General features: G+C 48.6%; 1 protein-coding gene and 1 pseudogene across 1 annotated transcript in view; both read left to right on the top strand.

Moving 5' to 3' along the window:
* Nucleotides 1-22869, top strand: part of LOC136996504 (SUN domain-containing protein 3-like) — a 512910-nt gene that overhangs the window by 451037 nt on the left and 39004 nt on the right. The window lies entirely within an intron of this gene.
* On the top strand, nt 836-21726 carry LOC136996431 (guanylate-binding protein 1-like; annotated as a pseudogene).

The following is a 22869-nucleotide window of genomic DNA, read 5'->3' as shown; positions in this document are numbered from 1 at the left end:
AGGGAGGGAGGGAGGGAGGGAGGAAGAGAAGGAAGGGAAGCTGGTTACCTGATTTGTAAGTGAAGATCATTCTTAAATCCTGTGTGTTTTCTTATTCAAAAAAGGGTTTTCTAGTAAGTTTTGTTCATTCCAAATCCTAGCTGACTATATTGTATCATTCCCAAAGCTGAAGTGTTAAAGTAGTCTAGTGGCTCACATATAATACACTGCTTTCAAAGAGGATTAATTCTGGCTGTTCAGTGGAGTCAGGAAACCTTTATATAGTGCTCCCTGTCACTGAAACAACCACATTTTTTTCCAGCAAAGGAAAATTTCCATCTCTCTGATAACTCCTCTTGGGATCAAGCCTCTGAACCTTATGGGACTTCAGTTCAGAAAACATCAAGGCATAGCACCTCAGGCACGCAGAAAGCTAATGATGTTGTGGGGAGGTGAACTGATTGCTGATTATTTGCACAGCAAGCGCTCATAAGCAGGAGGAAGCTGTAGAACCAAAAGCCATTTATTGAAATATGCAAGGTTATAGCACGTAATTCTCAGGAAAAATAACAGTTTTCATGGGGAATTTGCCCAGAAATTTTTTACATCTTGTTGTAATTCCTAAGCACAATGCATTGAATAAGTATCATGGCTTCATTGGACCTGCTACAACTGCACAGCTGAACTCTGCCTCTGACTTATCATCTTTTGTTCCCTTTATAGTCCATGAAGATCTTAAAATGCTTTTTGTTTTCTTTTAACTTCTAAAGATGGAGAAAACAAGCTATGATGAATGTTTTAAGGCCTCAAATACCTGTCTCACTGTCCTCTCTGCAAGCTGTGTTTGCCATGAGCAATGGCATCTGAAATCTGCATAGAAGTGCCCACCTGCCTGATTGAGACCACACAGAGGCAGGTGCCGGTGGTGCAGCAGAAGACCCTGCAGGTGCTGTCATAGTTCACGCAGCCTGTGGTGGTGGTGGCCATCACAGGGCTGCACTGTGCTGGCAAGTCCCACCTCATGAACAGGCTGGCTCGTGAGCAAACAGGTGAGAGAGGCGGTGAGCCGCACAGGTCCCAGCCCCTGGCAGACAAGATACCTTGGTTTTCCTGCTCTCTGTCTAACACTGCTGAGCCCCTTGCATCCTCTCCGCAGGTTTCTCCCTGGGCTTCACCATGCAGCCCCATACCAAAGGTATCTGGATGTGGTGTGTGCCTCAGCCCTGCTGGCCTGGACACACTCTGGTGCTACTGGACACTGAAGACTGGGGCAATGTGGAGAAGGTGTGGGAGAAGCAGAGACTTCCTTTTGTGGCGACAGAGCACTTTGTGGAAGCTCTCAAGGGCCCAGCCATGTGGTAGGACTCAAGGTGTTCTCATTGCCTGCACTGGTGTGCCAGGAAGAGACAGGCTGTGGGGAAGGAGGCCAGTGTAGAGCTAACGGGATAAAGTCTTCTGGCTGATGAAGTCCTGCCTGGCATCCTTCACCTCTGCCTTTGACTGTCAGAGCCCTCATTCTGCCTGGCATCCTGGCTGTCTGCAGGCTACTGGAACCAGTCTGTGGGTGGGTCCATGCTGCTTGGTGGAACAGTGCCTCTTCCCTCATTCCAGATCATTCATTTCTCTTCCCCTCATTCTGGATCTTTGATTACTCAGCAGCCATTAGGCTGGCGGGCCTTTTGAAATCTAGTGCCTTGCAGCGATCCCCAGTCTTTTGAACTGGAGCTGTCCCTGTGGTGCTGACAGCCAGAGGAGCTAGGAGAAGGCTCATGGGGTTGGCAAGTTGCCAAATTCCTCAGCACTCCCTGGTAAACTTCAGCAGACCAGGAATGAGGAGCTCAGGGAGAACTTTAATAATCAGAAGCTGTGCGACTCGGAGGGTTAAGAGTTGAAGATAAGACAGCTATAGGAAGACATGGCGATGTCATGTGTGTGGGTGTCTCCACAAAGCTGACCCTGCCATGGCCCATGGTTAGGCATTCAGGGCGTGGGCATTTGGGGCTTTGCTCACTCTTAGGGAGCCTTGCACAGAGTTTCTTCGTACGAGCCAAGGTTGATCCAGGGCAACACCAAGAATGACGCATGAATCTTTGTGCTAGCTGTACTGCTGTCCAGCACTCTGGTCTACAACAGCAAGGGCACCATCGACCAGCAAGACAAGGACCAGCTGTAGTGTCCTCAGTGGGGCAGCAGCAGCAGGGAGGCCCCATCTCCCTGAGCAGTAGCTTAGGAGTTCACACATCCCAGGTCCTCAAATGGCTGCTTTTTATGGGGAGATCAGAACCTCCTGGTGGTGCCCAGTGACCAGGCTCTGGGTCCTCAGGGATCCTGTGCTCCAGACCACAGGGCTGAGGGTTTTAGTCCTACTCCTGCTGGTGACTCCCGGCTGTTCTCTGTCCCTGCAGAATCTCCCCTTTTCCTCATTAAATGCTGATGGCTGGGGAGGGTAGCATTAGGGTTAGGGTTAACCCTTCCCTGCATGAGGATCCAGGGTCTCTGTTTCCTTAGCCAGCTCCCCAGCTATGTGACGAACCTGATGGAGGATATAAAGGTGAAAGCAACACCTGGGGAGAGTGGAGATGAACTGGAGGATTCCGACAAAGTTTTCTAGTTTTTCCTGACCTTTGTCTGGGCCGTGTGGGACTTCACATTGCAGCTGAAGGTGGATGGGAAGGAAATCTCTGAGGATGAATACCTGGAGAATGTGCTGAAGTTAAAGCCTGGTAGGAGAATGGTGCTACGCTCAGTGCTGTGCTTCAGGAAGGGCAGGATGCATCCAGCTCTGGACACCTGCATTTCAGCATAAGGCAACAAAAGCCCAAACCCTGTGAGCTCACTCTCTGTCCTATCTCTGCAGGTAGCAGCCAGGAAGCTCAGCTCCATAAGCATCCCAGGAATGCATCTGCCACTTCTTCCCAGACCAGAAGTGCTTTGTTTTTGAGCAGACGGCCAGCAAGAGGGACCTGCCACCCTTGGAGGAGCTTGATGATAGTGAGATCGAGCCTCAATTCCAGGAGCAGGTGGTGACATTCTGCAGCCACATGTGGGAGACTTCCACATCCAAGACCATCCCTGGTGGCAGCACAGTAGTAATGGGGAACTGTGAGTGCCAGGGTCCAGAGGGTCAGAACTGGCCGGTGGCTCTTGGGCCTGTGTCTGCGGAAGGCTCAAATGCACAGCCAAATGATGCAGGTGGGAAATGGAAGAGCTTTTCCACTGGCTGCTCTACTTGCCTCTTGATGTAGAGCCACATGTCTCCCATTTCCCCTTCCTGTACCCAGTCGTGCTGCTGTGTCCCTTGGCTGCTGTTGCAGACTGAGCATTGTGGCTTCACCCCTCCCAGGTGATCAGAGCTGAGGATGGACTTTGGGGCACCTTCACTCCTCAGGAATGGCACTGCATGAGGGTGGTATGGGGACCAGCATGTGACTGAGTCCCACCTCACAGAGACTAGAGAGTGACAGAGAGCTCCTCATCTACTAGTGACAAACTGCTAGAAAGGCCTCAGCCCCACAGGAGTGTGCTACCATGTCCTGGGACCTCTTACCCATCCCAGAGGATCTGGGTCAGGAGGGACATCTGGAGGTCGATACTCACACCTGCTCTGGAGGTCTATACTCACACACTGCTCTGAGCGTGGCTAACTTCCCAGTTAGATCATGTTGGTCAGCACTTTGTCCAGACAAGTTCTGAAAGCTTCTGGGCCTCTGCACCACTGCTGCTCAACTCATGGCCCTAACCTATGGCATTCCTCCAAGTAGGTCCCTGAAGACGACAAAGTTTGCTCTCCTCAAGTCCAGGGTTGCAATCCTACTCAGTGCCCTGCTGCCTCCTCACAGGATCCTGAACTCCGCCATCTCATGGTCACTGCAGCCAAGGCTGCCCCCAACCTTCACATCTCCAAACACTCCTTCCTTCTTTGTTTGTTAGTACAAGGTCCAGCAGCACACCTCTCCTTGTTGGCTCCTCCACCACCTGTGTCAAGAAGTGGTCACCAATGCTCTGCAGGAACCGCCGGGACCATTTGAGCCTAGCTGTGTTGTCTTTCCAGCAGATATCAGGGTGGTTGAAGTCCCCCATGAGAACCAGGGCCTGGGATCATGTGGCTACTTCCAGTTGTCTGTAGAAGGCCTCATTGACTTCCTCTTCCTGATCAAGTGGCCTGTAGTAAACACCCACAACAGTGTCACCCATGCTAGCCTGCCCTTTAATCCTTGCCCATAAGCTCTCGACTTGCTCTTCATCCACCTCTAGGCAGAGCTCCATACATTCCAGTTGCTCTCTCACATAAAGAGCAACTCCACCACCTCGCTTTCCTGGCCTGTCTTTCCTAAAAAGCACGTAGCCATCCATGACAGCTTTCCAGTCATGTGAGCTATCCCACCATGTCTCTGTAATTGCAATGAGATCGTGGCCCCGTGACCACACACAGGTCTCTAGTTCTTCCTGTTTGTTCCCCATGCTGCGTGCATTGGTGTACAGGCATTTCAGAGAGGTGATCGAACATGCAGGTTTCCCAGGAGGGATACAAGAGGATCCTCCATAGCCACATCCCATGCTCACTTCCTTGACCACATTCACCTGCTGGCGGCATCCTAACTTGAGCTGTGTTTTGCCAACTACCCTGGCACTATAACTCTCCCCTTCCCCCATCTTTCCTAGTTTAAAGCCCTCCTTACCAGGTAGGCCAACCTGTTGGCAAAGACCCGCATGCCCCGCCTCGTGAGGTGGATCCCATCTCTCGCCATCAGTTGTCAATCTTCAAACAGGGTCCCATGGTCGTAGAAACCAAAACCCTGTTGTCAACACCAGCGGCGCAGCCAGTCATTAACTTGGAAAGTCCGTCTCCTCCTCCTCTCATCCATCCCCTTCACTGGCAGGATTGGGGATAAGATGACCTGGGCTCCCAGGCCCTTGACCACCATCCCCAGAGCTCTGACATCCTGCTTGATGGTCTCCAGTTTGCCCTTGGTGTCATTTCATCATGACATGGTTATCTGCCATTAAGTCCAGCATGTCTCTGCTCTGAAATGAGGCCTTAGCATACACAGGGTCCTTGGCTGTGGGCAACAGGTTTCACCGTGGCAATTCTGTGCTTGGCCCTGGTGCCACAACTGAGGTTCTGCAGCCCACATGTACACCACTGCACTCAGCCTGGGGCACAGGCAGGAGGAGCTGCAGCTCTGTGCGTGGTCACAGAAGTGCTGGCATTGTGGGAATGACTGATTTGTGATAAGACCACTCACACAGCTTGGGCTGCTTCAATGGAAGGATAGAAGCTCTTCAGGAAAGACAGACAGGAAAGAGGAGAAGGGGAATTGCCCTCTGTGTGAGGGAGCAGCTCAGATGTGTGGAGCTCCTCTATGGGAAGGATGGTAGGCTGGGTGAACGCTTGTGGGTGAGGATCAGAGGAGAGGCCAGTAAGGGTGACATTGTGGTAGTGGTTGCAAGCCACTCCAACAGGGTGAAGAAGTGGACAAAGTGTTGTTTAAGCTGCCCGAGCAAGTCTCTGGAACAGTGACCCTGGTTCTTATGGGGAACTTTAATCTCCCTGGCATTCCCTGGAAGGGCAACACAGCAGGGCACAGACAGTCCAGGAGGTCCCTGGAGGATAGCAGGACAATTTATTAGCCCAGCTGCCATTATGAGTCACCTGGATCTGTACTTGCAAACTCAGAAGAACTGGCTGCAGATGTGACACTCAGCGACAGCCTTGGCTGCAGTCACCGTGAAAACAGTACAGTCTCGGATTCTGAGGGGAATTTAGGATGGAGAGTAGCAGGGTACAGACCCTGGACATCAGACAGGCAGACTTCGACTTATTCAGGGCACAGGAATCCTGTGGGAATCCTGTGGGAAGCAGCTCTGACCAGCAAAGGAGCTCAGGCAAGCTGGCAGGTCTTTGAGGAAAGCATCCTTCAGGCACTGGAATGGTCCACCCTGATACTCAGGAAAACAAGCATTCATCTCAGGAGATGGCTTGGCAACACAGGCAGCTCAAGACTGAGCTCCAATGCAAACGAGCAGTACACAGGGGGTGGAAGCAGGGACAGGTTACAGTGGAAGAAATTTAGGGATGCTGTCTGGGCATGGCTTTAGGAAAGCCAAACCTCCCCTAGAGCTAACAGTTGCAAGGGACATCACAGGCACCAAGATGAGCTGGTACTGCTTCATTAACAGTAGAAGAATAAACAAGGAAAAAGTGGTCCCGCTTCTGAATGGAGCAGAGAATTTAGTAAGAGTAGATGCAGGCAGGTCTGAGCTACTGAGTGTCGTCTTTGCCTCACTCTTTGCTGGCAGAGCTTCCCAGGCCTTTGTGCCTACAGGCAGGAGTCAAGGAAGAAAACAACATCCATTAGTGGATGAGGATCAAGTCAGGGGTTACCTGAGTGAACTCAGCCCTGAAGAGTCTGTGGGACCTGAGGGGCTGTATCCAAGGATGCTGAGAGAACAGGCCAAAGTCACGGGGAGGCCACTCTGTATCATCTTTGAAAGGCTGTGGGGATCCCGAGACTGATGAAAAGCAAAAGTTGTATGCATCTTCAAAAGGGCCCAAAGGACGAACCAGGGCTTAGTTCTCCTGTTTAACCTCGCTTTCATGAGGACATTCTGTGTGGGCAGTGTCAATGTAATCAACATGATCAATACAAGGCATGGTTCCCCATCCTGAAGTACACATCTAAAATGGGCCAGGCGAAGGGTGGTCTCACCAGAACTCACCCCTTCAGTCCTCAGATGGCATGGACACTGCTGATTTCCCTCTCTAGAGAGTGGATGAGGCTGGATCCACTTCTATGGTGAGAAGTCTTGCCCTGCAGCCAGAGGCCTGGAGATATCTCAGATGGTTCTTCTTGGCAGTCCACTGGGTGCCTGCTTTGGTATATTTGGTGCTTTTCCGTGACCACTGCTGCCCTCCTCCACCCCCAGGAGTCATAAAAATGCAAGCATTTCCTAAAAGCTGGTCATAAAGGCCCCTATTAGAGCCAATAGCAAATTGTCCCATCCTAAGATCTCTGGAGGGAGCCAGAAAAGTTGTAATAAGCACTGGAAAATGCCAGGAAGCTCAAGGCTTCTTCTGAAGGGCCAATGGGTCACAGCTGAGAAGCAGTGCTGGCCAATGGGACAGAGAGTTGAGGAGAAGGCAGTGAGAAAGACAATGGTGGATAAGGACCCCAGTAAATCCTCACACACATGTTTGAGCCCAGACAATTAAAGGAGGTGATGTGTGTGGGCAGAGGGGGAGGAGCTGAGTGCTGGGAGCATGGCAGGGCTGAAGGCCTCTCACCATATCAGGGATGATAGAGACATTTCCATCTTGCATGTATGTCTTAGCCTGGGAGATGGGGAATGCATGCTGCTGGGGCACGGGTGGACAGAGCTCAATCATGACCACAGAGCTGACCCTTCTCTGGAGGATGTGTGAATCTCCTGGAGTTGAGGTCCCTCTATGGCAGGCAGAGCAGGAACATTACCGGGACACGTAGGAGTGCAGGGAAAGAGCTGTGTGCATGTAGGAGTGTGGCTGATGCAGGCAGGGTGGAGAACACAGAGAGCATGCCATGGTCATGTTTAAGGGAAATGCAGCTGGGATTTTAGGCCAGCACAAGAACAAGGATGTGCAATTCACTGCACAGGACGCAAGCACGTTTGGGAGTGGGATATCTTAGGTGAGTGAGGAGCTCTAGCAGGGCTTTGAAAGAAGCCAGGTGGCTTGCTGGGCAACTCAGGCATCAGCAAAATCACAGGAGCCCATAGCTTTGCTTTTCAAACAACACCCAGTGAGGATGGAGAGACATCAGTGGAACTAGGGAGAGTGAAGCAGGCCGAAGCAAGGTGGGGAAACAGAGTGTGTAGGGAGGGAGAAGGTGGCTAAGGTCTGCAGGCAAACAGGAACAGGCATGGGACAGTGGAGGATGTCTGATGGGGATGGCCAAGACTGGTGGCAAGGCTGAAAATCCCTGACAGAGCTGAGGTCTTTGTCACCTTGCCTATGGCTGCTGTCTCTGCCAGCAAGGCCTACGAGAAGACACCGTTTCCTTACAGCACCAGGGCCTTGTTGCCTGCTCACCCCTCAGGGAGCCCGGGAGGTGTTGTACCATTGTCCTACACTTGGCATTGCCCCTCCTACCCACCCCAGGAAGAGCCCTGAGCAACGTGTGAGGGAAAGGATCACCCTTCTGCAGGGCTGGACATCTGTGCTTGACCGTTTTTGCTTGATAAAACACATCAAGAGCTTACTTGGAATTGAGGCCTCCTGTACATTCCTTTGACTAACTGTAACTGGTGCCTCTGATTTTCTACACTAACCAGCCCCCAGGGAAGGGCACCTCGACTTGTGGTTCCCATTAACAGCTTTGTTGCTAATGGCCCTCCGTGGGACCCATTAACGCTCCAAGAAAGCTTTGAGTTTGCTTCTGCCTTTAACTTCTTGAGACGTTTGTTCAATCTCCTTTCAGTGTCTGCACGAATGCACCAGAGGGCTCATTAAACACAAGAAGTACCCTGAGGAGCAGTGTTTCTTCCCATAACTGTCTTCAAGTTTTCAAGCGTCATGTGGCTAACTGGAGAGATTTCAGGAATGTAGCTGAAAAAGGAAGGTTTCAATGAGCACCTAATAAAAAAGAATCCGTGTTTATTTTATTTTATTTTTTAAATTGTCTTCATTTTTCAGCTTAACAGAAAAGTTTTATCAACATTCTATACCTGATGTTGATTCAGATTGTCTCCTAATGAAGTTCAGACATGTAGGAAAAGGAGGATACTTGTGGTCAGACGCTGCACAGACAATCTTCTCCCCCGCACCCTCAGCCCCACCCTTTCTCTTCTCAGCCACCTGGGACTCACATAACTCCTTTTCATATCTACCCTTTTTCCACTGAAGCCTGTAGCTGAATGTTACAGCTCATATGCATCAATTCCCACCTGCTTTATTTAGAGAACTACCTGCAAACAGACACAGAAAGATTTGTCTTGGCTGTGAAAAAAGAGAAAACATGACACAGTTTAATTAAAAAATAATACATTCCTCAACTGTACATTAAGACCAAGTTGTCTGCACTGAAGGCCACCTTCCACAGGGAATAACCTTACTGGAAGTATTTCAGAGGAAGAGATAGAAAAGGATAGCTATAGACACAGGTAAGGAGTTGACTAATGAGACAATTAAACAAACTACTGAAAGAGGAGGCAAGCTTTAAAATCCCTGTAGTTCAAAGCAGCAGCTGGGTAGCTGATAGATGTCTGAATGAACAAAGAATAACGGGAGGAGGAAAACTGGATGGACAATACGTAATGGGTATGTCCAGGTAGTCTTCTGAAGAGATGACTTCAGAAATGGTTGATTTAATAAGGATGTGCAGAAATACAGGAAAGATTCTTGAGATTAAATACACAGTAGAATAGACAGAGCAGTAGTAACACGAGTACTGGGGAAGATGAATATTTCTTCTCCTGAGGTTAACATGCTTCCTGGAAATTCCCAGTTTGGCACTGTAGGAAAACATTAACATTTTATTAAAATTATTCAAGGATTTCAGCTGCTAAAATGTGCCTTTTTTTTTTAATGTTGAAGAATATTCTTCAACTTGCCAGGCAGAGCTCAGTTTCATAAACATTAAGCATCTAGTGCCAATTTTAGAGGCCCCTGTGTTTCTGAGGTGTTTCCCTGGGACTGGCAGCTATCACGCAGGACCTAGGGGAGACCAGAGCCCCTCTGGAGCTGAAGCTGGAGGCTGGCAGAGGGTACTAGGGTGTCTATAGTGGCACCAAGACGTCTGTGTTTCTGTAACTGAATCCCACCCCAATTTTGAAAATCGTTTTCCTTTACAAACAAAAACACTACAATGCCCCGAAGTCCAACATATTAAAACAGAACAAAAGGAGGATGATAAGAACACATACAAAAAAATATTAAAAAATGGAAAGTATAATAAAATGTCTTGTTTGTATCATATTTTTTTTTCTTAATTTCTTTGCTGTTTCATTTTTTATTGCCATTTTCTATACATCTGGCCTACACCATTACAAACTTATTTTTGCATCATGCACAGAGCCCGGCTGCTGGCTGGGAAGATCCAGGTGGGGTCCAAAGAATGCAGAACGATATTAATACCCAAGTCCACAGATCCAATGAAACATCTGGATATTAATAATTGGTGACCCATTGCCATCAGGCTGATTATCTTGAGGCTCTTTTCAAGACTCCTAACAGCCCAACTGATGAGAGTATGTCTGATTAATAGCTGCCAGAGGGGCTTTATATCAGTGTCAGGTTGTTCGGAAGATCTGGAAGTGCTCCAGATCCTGATAAAGTATGCAAAAAGAGAACATAAAGCCCTGGGGGTGGTCTTTGTGGATCTGACAAAGGCCATCGATTCAGTTAGACATATTTTCATGCTCTGAAACAAAGAGGCATTGATGGTCATGTAACAGGCATCACAGCTGATATGCGTGATAACACCACAACTCAGCTGGAGGAGAGGGGAAAGCAGTCAGAGATGATAGAGGTCCTCACTGCAGTGGAGCAAGGAGATCCAGTGTCCTCAGCGTTCTTCAATTTATCAATAGCCCCGCTGTTATGTAGATTGGAGAAGATCAGGAATGGATTTAAGCATGGCAGAAAAAGTGTTGCATTGTTGGTGTTTGCAGATGATCTAGTTCTATTGAGTGACTCTTGTGATGGGATGCAGGGAAATATCATGGTGGTTGAGGGATTCTGCCAACTGATGGGGCTGAGCTTGCAGGCTGAGAAATGTCACGGGTTCTTTATAAGGCCCACAGAAGATTCTGTTACCATCAATGGCTGTGACCCATGGAAGGTGAATGGCTCTAATCTAAATATGATGGAGCCGGGCAGCTCTGGGAGATATTTGGGCCTGGGGCTGGACCCATGGATTGGTCCTTCCAAGCCAGAGCTGCAAGAGAAGCTTGATAAGCTTTGAAACCACTGCAGAGTGCTGAAATCCTGAAGAGGCATGCCATCCTGAGGCTGTTATATGCAGCAGATCATCCTGGTGCAAATGCCACATACCCCCAGTCCTTTGTCTGGGACATAAGAATGGTGGTGAAGAGCTGGCTTCATCTACCTTCCAGCATGCGTGCCTCTATTCTTTAATCCAGCATGAGAGAGAGTGGCTTGGGGATGGCACCCTGGCGAGCCAGATTCTGAATATACAGGCTCATTGGTTGCATTGTATCACCCACTCCCAAGATGACATTATCAGAATAATTGTTGCAGAAGAAGGTATCCAGAGAGAATTTTGTGTCTGTGGATTGCCGTGGGAGGTCGAGTAGATAAAATATGATCAACAACAGATAGATTAGCTGTTACAGTAATCCTGGCCACACTGGAAGAGGGGGAGGTAGCATGCAAATGGGAGACGTCTGTTCCAAAGGTCATCTTCCCTAACCTGAATAGGTGGAGAAAACACAGATTTGAAAACTGGATAAATCTGCACAGTCAAGGCCATGTTGTCAAGAATTCTGTCAACGACAACATCAGTAATGATTGGTTGGTGCATTATAGGTGAATTCCTCACAGGAAAATTTTGATGGTATTACTAGTCCAGGCCGATGTCTACCCAGCTAGGGAGTGCTTGGCCAGAGGTTTAGGGGAAGGGTCCAGGAGAAGATGCAGGCATTGTCCTGTTGAAAGGGAAACGTGCTCCCATATTATTGGTTACTGTCCTGCAGTCCAAGATGCCCAGATCAAGAGGCAGAACATCTTGTACGGGATGATGTCTAATGAGGCTAAGAGGACAGGTTGGGTGGTGTTTCTGGAACCTAACGTGAGAGATAAAAATGATGAGCTCTTTAAGGCAAGTTTGGTAATGGTAAAAGGGTCTAGGACATTGGCAGTGGATGTATCAGTCCATTTTGAAAGTATTTTGTCATCTTTAGGGGATGCAGCGATGGAAAAAGTGTGGAAATATCAGCACTTGAAGGAGCAGGTGATGGAACTCACCAATGCCGGTGATGTTGGATTCCTGGGATTCCCGGTTAGGGCTTGAGGAAAGTGGTATAAATGTAGTTTGGGTTCTCCGATGGCCAACAAAAGAGGATTACAAGGCTCTTCAGCGGAAGGGCTTTCCTTTCCTCAGTAGATGTTATCCACAGTTTTACCTGCCTAGGTAAGGCTGACAACATAGAATTGGGCAAATATCATAAAAGTGACGTTCTTTAGAAGTTCTTCTCTCCGAAGGCAACAGTAAAATGCTTCACACAGATGACGTGCATCTGCTCAGCCTTCTGGAATCCCAGATTGTGTTTTGCCTTGACTCTGGTGGTGGATCAAGGAGGTAGTGGGGCATAAAATCTTGTCCCAGATGACGAGTTTGCCAGAGTTGCCTTTGGTGGACGAGCTGCCTTTAAGTTCAATTTGAAAAAGGTACCACTTTGGTTGCTGTTCAGTAAATAGCCAAATGCCTTGTCGTCTACTTAGTGACATGCATGAATGGATGAATGAGATTCCCACTGTCCCTATCTACTCTCTAGTGAAACCACAGCCAAGGGAAAGAGCTTGATGGAATCAGTGGGGAAAGAAGACCTGGCTGAGCTTGACTCTAGTCTGGCGCTGCGAAGAAACATGAGAGATACAGAATAAGTGAAAGGCCCTGTACATGCACATGACCCATGCCACGACCCAGCTGCTGGTGAAATACCTCTACTCTGATCGTTTTTTCACTTCCCTACTGAGTTGGGGAGTGGGGGGAGTGAGCCCTGTCAGGCTCTCACTTCTGGCACCAAGTGCCCAGTGCATGCTGGGCATGACCTGCTCCAGGGACCAGAAAAAAGCTCGTGGGTCTGGGTGGGCCAACTGGCCCCATGGGGGTGCCTTGGGCCGCCGGTCAGCCTGGGGTCAGGGATTCTTCCTCAGTCCCAAGTGACACACAGATCCCAAAGTGAAGGAACAACTGGCTGACGAGCTTCAAGCTGGACTTGGAAGACAGCTCAAAGGCTCTGGGGTTTGAAGGAGGCAGGTGGGTCTTAGGGTTGTAGGGATTCCTCTTACGGCTTAGGCTTCAGGTATCAGGTGAGGCTTTCTGATTTGCAGTTAGCGCTCAGGTTAGCCTCTCCCCTCTCCCCTCATCTGCACAGGCTTGACCTCCAAAGGGGTGTAGGTTTCTGAGTTCTTCTTGGGTGTAATCATTAGAACATTCCCTTACTGCTTCTCGAGCTTCCTTCAAAAGATGAAGTTGTGCTGTGTTTCAATGTAGTCTTCACTCTGCTGTCTCATGAAACACATCCAAAGCCCTTCCTTGGCCTTGTTCATCACAGAAACATGACTGCTAGGCTCTGCTGAGAGAGGAAATTATTCCTTCTGAGCTTGCTGACCACTGAGCTCCTTGGCCATAGTCAGCTCTGGAGGCTGTGTTTTGGGGAACAGCCTCATGTCTGTGCTGTATTGCTGTACAAAGGTCTCTCTTCCTTTGCTGGAAGCCAGCCCTCTGAAGTGTGGGACTCCCATTTCTTCAGATGGCATCAGGAGAAAGGAGTGTGGCCAGTGTCCACAGCAGCAATGTGCAGAAGAGGCAGAGGCTGGAGTTGCCATCTGAAGAGTGAGCGCACAGGTAAGAGGAAACTTGTCCTGAGCTGATGGTTGTGGATACAAATGGGAACCTGAGTGTACAGGGGCTGGAGAGGGGCGAGGCTGTGGGGTCAAAGACATAGAGTGCGAGAGATTTGTCACTGCTGTTGACACACCCTTCTGCATTCACACAGACTAGAGCACAAAAATGTATACACCCCCACACATACAAACACACACAAGGAAATGTGTGAGTGTGCTCACAACTGCGCGCACACAGACACTCATGTGAAGACATGCTATCACATACACATGCACACAATTGCACAAACACTGATACCCCCACAAGAAATGGGTACACACATGCAGACATGTATGCAGGTTTGAGTGCATGAATGTGCACAGACTCATGCACATGGAGGTGCATGCATTTGCTCAAACACATGCAAGCCCTCCACACTGTGTGTACAGGCATACACATTCCCCTCCCCCCACATGCATGTACAGAACTGTGTCTGTGAGTGCAAGCATGTGTACTGGCGTGCACACACTCAGATATACCTGCCAGCCAGATACACATGCCTGCACTCAGCATATGCACAAACTCCCCAACTCATTTGTGGGCACCAACATGCACATGAAGCCAGATGTGATCTCACATGAAGGCAGGCGTACACACGCATGCACACCTGTGCCTGCAGGCATGCACAAATAAACATCATAGCCAAAACACAGCAACATGCATGGATTCTTCACCACCTGTCCATGTCCTAAAGCCCCTTGGCCAGGAGGATCATAAAACAGAGTGATTAGTAAAAGAGGGGTTGAGAAGCAGACTTTGCAGGACTCCATCAGACTATCTCGGTCTGGGGGGCTTCTTCCTCTTTTTTTTTTGTTTAATTAATTAATTTATAAATTTATTTATTTGTTTGTTTTCATGCAGGAAATTTTGCCCATTTGGTGTCTTTGAAATCCATTTCAGAGCACTTCCTGAGCTTCTGTACACACCACAGTTCCTCCAAGCCCTGCTCTTGGGCAGACTTTTATCAGGTTGCTTGTGGTCTCACCAGGTGCCCTTCCAAATGTTCTGTTTGCTCTGAAAATTGCATTTCCAAGCAGCTTGGAGAGAGGATGTCACTGGATGTCTCTCAGCACCCTGGCTGTTGTCTTTGCTCGGTGCCTCTTGCATCGCCTGAGACCTGTGACCCTTTAACCAGCATGAAGGATGTTTCCAAAACGACTCCCTAAGTTTTAGCTGGTTTGCTTTTCAGTGCCTTGAAGGAAGGTGAAAGACCAGTCCTACCACTTGTCTTTGCTATAATGCTTCTCATAGCCCCGGATGAACAGTTCCTAAATACCGGCTCTGTTGGTGCCACCACTTTAGACACCCTTGCCTAAGTCCTTCCATCTCTCTCAAACTGTCAGTGTGTAAAATAGGATAATGCTTGCTCACCCCCATGCATGGAAGATTAGTTAAGTTCATTCCATGTTTGGGAAGGGATTAAACTTCTGGCTGTTGGAAGGATTTCCAGTCTGACCCAGACCTGAAGGTCTTGCTTTGTAGTCTTCAGTTTCATAATCATTCCTGCCATGAAATCATCCTCTTAGAAAGTGTTACCAGTAATTATTTCCAGGCCTTTCTCCAATTCCTAAGTTTCATAGGGTTGTTCTAGGTAATACGTAGACAAAAGAGAATCCTCTTTTGGGGTACTAAATGGTACCTAATGGATCTTTTGCTGTGCTATGACCATTGCGAGGTCACAACGTTAGTCAGCGAAGCTGTTCGGCAGCTAGACCAGCTTTGGGGTAGAGGGAGATGCAAGCGGTAACAGCCGTCTGGCCGGGCTGTTCGTAATGAGGCCTCTGCTGTCTCAGCAACTGTTGTGCCAAGAGCAATCTTCAGGTGACACATGGGGTGCTGACTGGGAGCTCGCTTTTGTCTCAGGGCTGCTGTGCCAGCAGTCTGCAGGCAGGTGTGCGGGCTTCGTGGGCTTAGTCAGAGGTGCCACCCAATAGAGAAGACAACTTCGCCTTGGGCGAGAGGACGATACAGGTTGCCATATGGCAGATGTGTGGATCCTGAGTCTGCAGACTGAGGCGTTGTGAGGTCACCACTGTTGATGAAAGCTATGCCAGAAAAATCAACATTATCATGTCAATTCTTTGTCAGCAGCTGACTGGCCCTCACCTGACACATTGCTGTGAAGGTCCCCCTGAGGTCACTTGTGCCTGAACAGCAGATGGGCCAGCAAAAGGCACGTGATTTGGGAGCTTCTGGTGAGGTCACTTGTGCCTCAGAGCTGATATGCCAGCAGCAGGTGCACAGATGGGTAATTGATTGTGAGGTCTTTCCTATCTGAGCAGCTGATAGGCTAGCAGAAGGCCCATGGCTTGAGAGCTCATTGTGAGGTCACTTCTCTTTCAGCACCTTATAGGCCAGAAGTTGACCATGCCTAGGAAGTTTACTTTGAGCTCACTTCTGTCCCATCATCTGATAGGCCGGCAGTGGCAAATGGCTGTGGCATCTATTGTGAGGTCACCTCTTTCTAAGCAGGTGCTAGGCCAGCAGCAGGCATGTGGCTGGGGGGCTCCTTCTGAGGTCAGTTCTGTCTCTGCAGCTGGAAGCCAGAAGCAGACAGACAGCTGGGAAGGTGGTTGGGAAGGTACTTGTATCTGAACAGCTGATAGGCCAGCAGCAGGCACATGGCTTGGAAAGTGAGCGTGACATCATTCATTTCTCAGCAGCTGGTAGGCCAGAGGCATGCCTATGTGGTTGGAAACCTGAAGGCAAGGTCACTATGTTAACATCCTGTATTAGGCCAGTGGACACAAGGTGGCTTGAGAGCATATGTTCAGGTTCTGCCTCAGCAGCTGACAGGCAAGCTGCAGGCACATGGTTGAGAAGGTGATTGTGAGGTCACTTCTTTCTCAACAGCTGGTAGGGCAGCAGCAGGAACATGGCTGAGGAGGTGATTGTGAGGTCACTTCTCTCTGAGCAGCTGGTGGGCCAGTCAGCAGGCAGATGGCTGGGGAGCTTATTGTGATGTCACTTCCGTTTCACCAAGTGATAGGTGGCAGAAGTCGGATGAGGGGGGGATTTATTTTGAGGTCACTCCTGTCTCAGCAGCTGATGGGTCGGCAGCAAGTATGTGGTTTGGAAGTGGATCATGAGGTCACTTCTGGCTGGGCAGCTGGAAGGTCACCTTTGTCTCAGCAGTTGACAGGGTAGCAGGAGGCAAGTGGCCGGGGAGATGGTTTTGAGGTCACTTCTGCCTCAGCAGTTGACAGGTGAGCAGCAGGCACATGGCTGGGATGCTGGAAGGGGCGAGTGGAGGAGATCCTAGAGAGAGATGAGAAAGGAGGGAGGGGGATATAAGGAGAATAAGGAAGGAAAGGGAGGAGAGACTGCATGAGAGAAGGATGCAGTGGAAGGGACAAGAGAAGGAAATATAAGGCGAGGAAGAAAAGCAAGGAGAAGAAAAAAGGAGTAGGAGAGGAGAAAAACTGACCTTTTTCCTGAAGGAAGCATAAAGGGGACCAGAGAGGCAACACTTTCCCCCTGCAACCTCCTTCCTGCCAGCCTGGGCTGGGTGAGAGCAGTGGGGTGGAGCTGCCCCCAGAGCCAGGGCATTATGAAGCAAGATCTCGGGACACCCTGATAGTGCTATTAATCATCCTGAATTATTTGCTATGCAGTTTCTACACTTAGTAAGAAGGGCCTAGTGTGAAGGGAATTTTTGGAGAAGAGTTCAGAGAGGCACCTTCATCTTTTAGCAGTAGAAAGCTTTGCTGACTGTGAGCAACGAGATAATTTCTTTGGCATCATCTCACACGTCTCTCTCACTGCCACAGAGCCCAGAGACAAGCAATTCAGTCATATCAAATGGAAAAAAAAAAACAAAAAAAAAACCACACTTTTTTTTTCAGATCCGTTCTTGCAACGCCGTCATGTTTCCAACGTGAGTATGTTTTCCTCTGTAGCACTCAGCTGACTAAGATACCAGCTTCTCAGCTTGTGTTTGTTAGCGCTGTGTTGCCAGGCCTTGTCTACCTGCGGAGATCTTTTTGAGAATAAGTATTCAAGCAAATGGTTCCCCCTTAATTCCACATTTGCTCTTCCTTATTTTGGACTCTGTGTGTCTTTCCATGGTGTAACATGAGAGAATCGCTGTGTTTTACATTCCCAGCCTACCCTCCCTCGAATTAGACAGAGCTGATTTAAGTATAAAGGACTGAAGCTCTCATCCTCTGTAAAGTTCCACTTGCTTCTCTTTCTTTTGGGTGAGATAGCAAAAAATAAAAATCAGAATGTGAGAATTGCTGGTGTTTCCTTTGTGCTGTAATGTACAAGGAAAGCCTCTCTCAGAAGGTAGACCAAAGGTCACGTCCTACAAGTCATCAGGTTTTGACATTTCCGTGTCTTTTGTGAGGCTCCAATAAATTAAATGCCTCCTTCCTCTGTCAAAGTTGCACAGAAGGAGACAAAATGGATTTCTGTGTTGAGTAGATTCTGCAGAGCTCGGTCTGGAGTCCGGTAATGCTAAATAATTCCATTAATGGCCTAAGGGATGGAGCTGATGTTTCACGTATGTACTGACACTAATGTGGAAGAGTCTGAAAATGAGCTGGAGGGTGAGACCAGAATTCAGAATGATCTCGACAAGCTGGCAAAAAGTGATTTTGGCAAAGAAAAAAGACTGGTCCATTCTCCATGGACACTATGAGTGAGAGATGAGAGATGGCCTTAAACGGCAGCGAGGAGGATTTGTGTTGCAATAAACTTCCTCACAGGAAGGATGGCAGAGAACTGGGACAGGCTGATGAAAACTCTTCTGCCTCTGCAGGTGCTGACGTTGTTTAATGTGTAACTTGGTTTCCTGATGTAATGCTTGAGGATGCTGCATGTTCTGCTTGTGAAAACAGTGGAAACTTCCAAATAAACTTTTTCAAGCCTTTTTTTATGGAAGCTTTCATAAACAGTAGAATTTCCACAAGCTGTAAAATGTCACTGTGTCCAATTATTCCTGCAAACTGCAGAGGGAAGATGGTGCCCTTTATTCAGACTCTGTCTTCTTGTTCTCAGGTTAGAGCCTGAGACACCACCTAGAAACCCAGTCAAAAAAATCTGTGGCTTTCTTTATAAAGCCTCAACAAGAACAGAAATTTGGGCAAAAGGTCGATGAGTGCCTGAACAGAAAAGGTAATGAAACTGCTGACTCCTGACAGAGGTTTCTATGCTTTTTTTGTCCTTACTGCTAAGTGATGAGAGCTAAGTTTAAAATGCGATGTCTGGGATAGTAGGCTGCACCTCTTATGTCTCTATTTCCCCTTTCTTGAGTGACTGGTTATGGAGCAAGATCTCGGGACACCCTGACACTCCAAATTGAAGTCAAGACCTCTGGGCTGTAGCTTGCCGCTGGGCTCCGCTACCTGGTGTCCATTGCAAACTGCTCTTTCATTTTATGAGTTTGTGCAACGGGGTATAGCAGCACTCTGAATAATGAATTCTGCCTGGAGTTGTATGCACTGGATGGGTTTGCATATCTCTGTTTCAATTTGAATAGAAAAATTCCTAGAGATGATGGTGAAAAGACCTCTGACATTCGCCAAAGCATCATTTCTTTGAGAAAGCTGGGAATTCTGACCCTTCTTTCTTAAGTACTCATAACCATCTCAGAAATAATGCCTTTGAGTGGAAGGTGCCAAAAGAGCAAATGTGTGTGTATGAGACCACTGGAGAGATCCAAGAATCTCTTCTCTTCCTGTGAAATTATTCCCCAAGCAGAAACTCTTCCAGGGCACTGACATCTCCCAACCAGCCCCTCTTTTCAGCACACAGACTAGATAAAGCAGCAAGGGAAAAAGTACTGTAGGGGATAATGTTGCAGAAATTCAGAGTTGGACAAGATGCAGTATGAGAAAGGGCCTAGGACCTGGAAAACAGGACTCAAAGTGAATGCAGTTTCCTGCCTCAGATATGGTTATCATGTAACCGAGCACAGCTGCAGGTCATTCTTGCTGAATCTGTCACAAAGATGCTGGTCTGAAGAATCCTCTTGCTTCATCCTTACAGGAAATCCTCCTGCCAAGCATCTCCTTGGGCATGAGAGATATTTTTCCAAGCAGATTTGCTGGGGCCAAGCTGGAGGAAGTGATGGGGCAGAAATGCAAGGAAAAGGAGCCTCCTGCCAGGTGAGGCTTGCAGAGAAATGGGTGAGGGTGACACTGTGCTCTGGTAAATGCTGAGTGAGATGTTTCCTTTGGAGCCAGTGTCTGTATTAGCTCTGAAAGGTTATTTCTGCATGTCCCAGTGACCGATGTGTCCGTTGTGCTTTTCTCCTGACATGACTTCCTCCTTCTCTGACATTGTCCCTCAGTACTAACCCACTTCCCATCCCCGAGCGCAGCAAACAGATGCAGCAGTTTGTGCAGAAGGGCATGCAGAAATGGGCCAGAGACCTTCCTGAAGAAAGCAAGGGGCTGCTCAGCAGTGGTGAGCACTGACTGGAGCAATTACTCCATATATCAGAGGTTTGGGGCTTCAGGAGTGCTGGTGCCTGTCCCCAGTGCCAGGGCAGGTGGAAGCAGTGTCTTTGCCTGCAGGAAGTGTGTGCTGGTTGAGGAGCTATGTCGCCAAGCTGTGTTATGGGAGGAGATGAGCAGCCTGCACAGCTTCAGGGAAGATGCAAGAGCAGCTGAAAGGTCTTCTCCAAGACCTTTCAGAGACAAAAGCCTGAACCCTCAACTGCTGAGCAGGAGGGGAAGCCAGAGGCTGTGCTCAGCAGGGTGGAGCAGCAAATGGAGACTCCCAAGATGGGGAAGGCTGAAAGCTTGTGACTTCTGGCACCAGGAGGACGGCTCCTCCTCCACCTGCAAGTCTGCATCTGCAGAATAAGTTTGGTGCTCTGGAAGCAGAATAGGGGCTGGAAGCTCTTTCTGAGGAAGCATCAGAGCCAGCTGAGCCTGAAGCGCACATCAACACCAAGAAGAAGCAGCAAGTGGGAAACTCCCTCCTATGGGGGACAGAGACCCCATGTGCAAGCTGACCTGCTATCTAGGGAAGTTTGCTGCTTGCTATGGGCTCGGATCTGTGGTGTTGCAGAGAGGCTGCTGAGGATCAAGGCTACAGTGGAGGACTTTGGTGTAGTGACCATGAAACAGTGGTGTCCAAGATCCTGAGGGGAGTGAGGAAAGGGAGTAGCAGATTGCAAGCGAGCAGACGGTACCTTACTCAGGAAACTGATAGGTGGGATCCCATGGGAGGCAGGAGGACCTAAAGGGGTTCAGGGAAGCTGCCAAGTCCTCCAGGACAACCTCCTCCAAGCACAAGAACAGTCCATCCCAGTACTCAGGAAGACAAGCAGAAGTATCAGGAGACCAGGTGGGCAAAACAGGGAGCCCATGACTGAACTCCAATGCAAAAAAAAACCCAAACCAAAACAAAACAAACAAAAAAAACCCCCAGTGTATAGGTGGAAGCAGGATCAGGCTACAAAGGAGGAATTTAGAAACGTTGCCCAGGCATGTAGGAATGGAGCCGCTCAGCTGGTGTTGAGGCTTGCAAGGGATGTCGAGGGCAACAAGAAGAGTTTCTACCTCTACGTTAGTAGTAAAAGGCTGAACAAGGAAAATGTGGGACCGGCGCTGAAAGGGATGGGTGAGCTAGTGAAAATGGACAAGGCTAAGACTGAGGAACTCAATGTCATCTTTGTCTCAGTCTTCCCTGACCGACCTGGTTGCCATCTGTGATAATATTTGTGGATGAAGAGAGAGCAGTGAATATCATTGACCACAACTTAGCAAGGCTGTCAACATTGTCTCCACAACACCCTTGTATCCAAAATAGGATGTTACAGTCCGGATGGGTGGGCAACTGCATGGGCAAAGAACTGGTTGGATAATGGGGCTCAGAGGGTCATGGTTAACGGGTTAACTTCTTCTGTCTGGATGCCAGTGACAAGTGGAGGATCACAGTGGTCTATCTGTGGACCTCTCCTGTTTAATGTCGTTATCCGTGATCTGGAGGAAGCAGTGGAGTGTGCTCTTGGTACATGTGTCAAGATGACACCAAATTTGGGGGACCACTCAATACCCTTGAAGGCAAGGCTGGCCTCCAGAGGGACGTGGGCAGGCTGGAGTTACGGACCAAGAGAGACCTTATGAGGTTTAACGAGGGCAAGTGTGAAGTCCTGCCCCCAGGAAGGCAGAACCCCTTGCAGTGATGGAGACAAGGGACTGATGGCTGGGGAGCAGCTCTGCTGTAAAGGGCCTGCGGGTCTTTGTGGACAGGGAGCCAAACATGAGCATGCAGTGTGCCCTGGCAGCAGAGCACTTACCCCATGAGGAGAGGCTGAGGGACCTGGACTTGTTCGGATGGGAGAAGATAAGGCTTAGGGAGGCCCTTGTAGACACCTTGCTGAGTGTCTTGATCTGATTTCACAGCTGGCCCTGCTTTGAGCAGGAGGTCGGACCAGACACTTCCCGAGGTCTTTTCCAAACTGAGTTCTACGATTCTACAAAATACACCATATTTGGGACGATCCACAGCCTGGCGGGGAGTAATGGCATCTGCAGGCACGTGTCATTGCAAATGAGAGTGTTCTCCTTTGTCCATCAAGAGAGATCCCAGACCTGGGCATCCTGAACTTCCTTAGGGAGCTTTGTGTGAGTGTGACTCATCAAGGTTATCTCTGGTGCTGGGCACGCAGTGCGTAGACTACACAGCATTCTTCTGCTGCTGCAGAAGCCAGCACGTAGCTTAAGCCCAGGGTGGAGAACAAATTCGTGCTCATACAAACACGCCTTGTTGCATATTTTCGGATTTCTACCACCATGTCCGGGCAGTTCCTCAAAGAAGAAAGAGGAGGGCAAGCACAAACCAATCCCTGAAACCACACCCAAAGCTGAACTCCCTGTTCTAGGTCGTAAGAGAGCAGAGCAGGTCCATTATAGGGATTGATGTCATTACTGTACCATCTTTAATTGTATAAAAGCATGATACTGATTCCAAAAAAACTCCCTTAATGGGTGTTTGTTCAAACATCAAACTGTTTCTTTTGGGTCTTACTGTGCAAGATTCTAGTTCCTCTATGTTTTTATGTTGTTATTCACTTTGATATTCTCATGAAACACGAGTGCTTTATTGGAGTAAGGTTTATCCGGGAAAAGTAACTGTTAGGCTTCTATGGAACAGAAAATAGGCAGTTTCTTTTTAGATCATTGACCAAAAGAGATTATTGCCTCTATAGTAGAAGGGCTTTGCTGTTCTGCCTGCAATAACTTAGGGGGCAGAAGAGAAATAACAAAGCAAAAGAAATCCCCAAGCAGATGAGACTAACATACCATGTTGGTGCATTTCTGTGGCC

The sequence above is a fragment of the Apteryx mantelli genome, unplaced genomic scaffold, assembly GCF_036417845.1.
Source record: "Apteryx mantelli isolate bAptMan1 unplaced genomic scaffold, bAptMan1.hap1 HAP1_SCAFFOLD_40, whole genome shotgun sequence".
Taxonomy (NCBI): domain Eukaryota; kingdom Metazoa; phylum Chordata; class Aves; order Apterygiformes; family Apterygidae; genus Apteryx; species Apteryx mantelli.
Note: the sequence above shows the minus strand (reverse complement) of the source record. Positions and strands in the feature narration are given on the sequence as shown.